Below are 3700 nucleotides of genomic sequence, written 5' to 3' on the forward strand. Positions count from 1 at the left end.
TATATATGAATGGCCTAGGGCATACCAACAGTGTCTCAGAATTTAACACTTCGTAATAAAAACAAATGAGTTAGACCCTATATATGTCCAGAAGCTAACAAACGACAAAGCCCACTAACTAACGAACAAAGATGCATATACAAGACTTGGCATGTATTGTAGTAATCAAGGGAAAGATAAGAAGGTATAGGACCACAACAATACCGTAGGAAAGAGTACCTCTGGCTCTGACCACTGTCCAGTCAAAAGAGAGGCGAAAAAACCTTTATATTATATTCGGCACTTTCTATTTGATTGAATTAATACAACAAAAACCCTTACATCAAAGTTTTTACAGCCACAAAAGATCATGTATTAAATACTAGTTGTGAGACTCATATATTATATGAGTTAATTTAAAAAAAAAAGTTAAATAAAAATATTAAAATATTTTGGAAATTTGAATTTATAATAAAATGAGAAAAATAATGAATATTATAATGAAATGTTTTTATCTATTAAATTAAACAAATAATTTAAATAAATAAAAAAATAGATTTTCTAATATGTGTCCTAGGGACACAAATAAAAAACATTAATTGAAGTATTAATTATAAGGCATATTATCATAATTAGATGTGATAAATATTAATTTTAAATAATATTCTTTATAATTAATGTATTTTACATTTAGTTATTGTAATATTAGACATAATTAATGTTTATCACATTTAATTATAGTAATATTTTTTTATAATTATACTTCTGTTAATGCTTTTTATATGTGCCCTTAGGACACATATTAGAAAATCCTATTTATTGCAATTATTACACTAAAATATTATGTGAAATTTAAAAAAATAGAAAAACTCATAAAATGACATGTAGAAAAAAATTAATTTAAAATAACCATTAAATGACATTTGACAATTTTTTTTTACAATCCAAAAACCCAAATATCCATTATATATTAAATATTTAGTTCAATACATATCGATGGAAGGCAAACAGGCAAGAAAGTGCGCCACTAGCCCTTTCTGGATGGCAAAACTAATTCTTTTGAAAACAACAGTTGTAGATTTAGGAGATATAACATCAGAATGCATGACCCGTTGGACTTTGTTGAGGTGCTCCACCGCCTCTGGTGCGAGAAAACCAAATGTATCAAATGCAAAAGGTACAAACACATGTTGATTTTCTATACACGCATTCTCGTGCTTTGCCACTTTGCATGTTGCGGCTTTCAAAGCGACATGCCCTGCTGTGAAACCCCCACTCCTCAAACCGACGAGAGGAGGGACCCTAATAAGATCCACACAAACATGTTTCCCTCCTACCCATCCAACGAACAAAATGTCAACCGGCCTTAGTGTGGATTTTCCATCTTGCGGGCCCGTAAAAAAGTTCAATAGCGCTTCTTTTTTCACAGAAATATCTGCACGCCGACAAGCATCAAAGAGAACATCCTTCACCACATCATGTCGGTACTTGAAACCAGGTAGCTCTCTACAATGAACCGTATGTTCCCCAAAAGTGTCCAAACATGCCTTGCGGCAAATTGGACATATCTCGTCGATGGGGATGTAATACCCTGTTTATTTATTAGATAAATAAATAAATTAATGAACGATTAGTAGCACTAAAATAAATAATTATATATCAAAGGATGGTCTTGAAGGGCTAATTGTCATAATTTTAGAAGTTGGGGGTTAAAACTGTAAGTTTCAGATTTATTTTGTAAGAATTTATGGAATCAGGGGTTAAAGAGTAACTATTAGACTTATTTTGAGAAGAATTCGTTATAGAGGGGCCATTGGTAAAAGTTATGGACTTGACTTGAAAGGGAATTCCAAAGTTAGGGTGGGAAAGGTAAAATATGGACTTAATTGGAAATAAAAGAGAATGGGAAGGGCTAATAGTGTCATTATGGAAAATTAGTTAAAGGATCGGGTATATAACCCATCCCCTCTTCTGGAACCCTAGAAACCCATTACAGCCGCCACTCTCCTTTCCTCTATTGCCGACTGTCACCCTTCTTGGCGTGTCCGACCATCGAGCCGCCGCTATGCTATCCCATTGAAGTCGGAATCCTCCCCTAGACGACATGGCAGCGAGGGATCGACAGGAGGTCATATGTGGCGTCGCTATTATCCTTCCTGATGGAGGCCGCCACCCTCTCGCGTCTTCTCCTGTTCCGCCACCATTCTCCGTCGCCACCACTGTGAGGTGGTGGTTGTTATCGCAAAAATCGCCCCTGCTTGCCGCCTCTTCGGGGATTCTGCCGCCGTCAAACGCCACAGGTCTGATGTGTCTGCCTCTCCTTCCGTTCGCTGCCGCTTTTGGCTATTCCGGTGTCCTTCCGACTACTGTGTTGCTGCTGTTGGGTTCGTCTTTGCCGTCGCCGCTGCCATCCTAAAATCCTTTGCTGCCGCCACCGTACACCACCAAGAGGGTGGCTGAGTCCAAGTTACAGGCAATAAAACGTGCGTGTGTGCATTTCTGTTAAGTGCATGTTGTGTGTGATTTATTTGATTGGGAATTGCAAGAACCACCACTGCCACCACCTCACGGTGATGGCTACCACCATGTGCCGCCTGTGTGTGCTTATTTTGTTTAGTGTGTGTGTTTAGTTGAGTTTTTAGCATTGTAATTTGTATCAAAAAATAGAATAATGGAAAGAAACTCGAAACCACCACCGTAGGGTGGTGGCTGCCGCCACCGGCCGCCGTGTCGGGTGGCGGTGTGCTTGTCTTGTGAGTTAACTCGATTGGGGAGGCTTGAAACCCTAATGGGCTCAAAGGAGCTCTAATGGGCCCAATGAAGCTTAATGGACTCTAATGGACCCAATAAAACCCTAATGGGTTTAATACTATTTTAGTGGGCTTAATAGGCCCAATAAAGCCCTAATTGATCTAAAAGCCCAACAAATTAATAAATGGGCTAGTATTGGGTTGGGAACTCTAATTAGGGTTTGGAAAACCCTAATGCCAATGAAACCCTAACTTTAAGAATTAATCGGGTCACAAACACAAGAATTATTTAATAACTTGAGATATTAAATAATAAACTTTGGCAAAGGTTAATCTAAGCGATAATGGACTTAATGGATTAAGTCCTTAATGGGTTAAGTAGGAAACTTAACCCTAATAATCATTTTATGTGAAACCCTAATTTCACTTGGGTTTATTGTTGGGCCTTTCTTTTGGGCCTTGAGGGTTGGGTAATTAATGGGCCATCCAAAGTGAAGCCAATGAACTAGAATAATTTAATGGGCCTGTGGTAAGGCCCATGTAAGGGTATTGGGCCCAATTTGGAAAATTGGGCCTTAGATCGGCCATAGTTTGGGCCTTAATGATTATATGGTGTTGGGCCTTAGAATGAGACCATGTTTAGGCCTAGGCCCAATTTGGAAAATTGGGCCATGTGTTGGGCTTTGATTTCTAATTGACTTTGGGCCTATGGATTGGGCCTTGGGCTTAAATAAGCCAAGTTAGGGTAATGTAGTAATTACCTAAAGGATATACTTATGGTTATGTATTGGGACCCAATTATTAATTGGGTCTTATTTTGGTGTTGACAGTTCGGGAATCTGTCAGCCAGCAGCTGGGGTCGAGTCTGCGGGACTTCAACAAGTGTGGGGTTGTGTCTTCGGGACTTCAGCAATGTGAGGTGAGTTACCTTCCAGTAGCGGTGGGTCTAAGGCCACAATTCCGGCCCACCA

This window comes from Lactuca serriola, chromosome 2, assembly GCF_051521515.1.
Source record: "Lactuca serriola cultivar US96UC23 chromosome 2, Lser_US96UC23_V15, whole genome shotgun sequence".
In the NCBI taxonomy this organism is placed as follows: domain Eukaryota; kingdom Viridiplantae; phylum Streptophyta; class Magnoliopsida; order Asterales; family Asteraceae; genus Lactuca; species Lactuca serriola.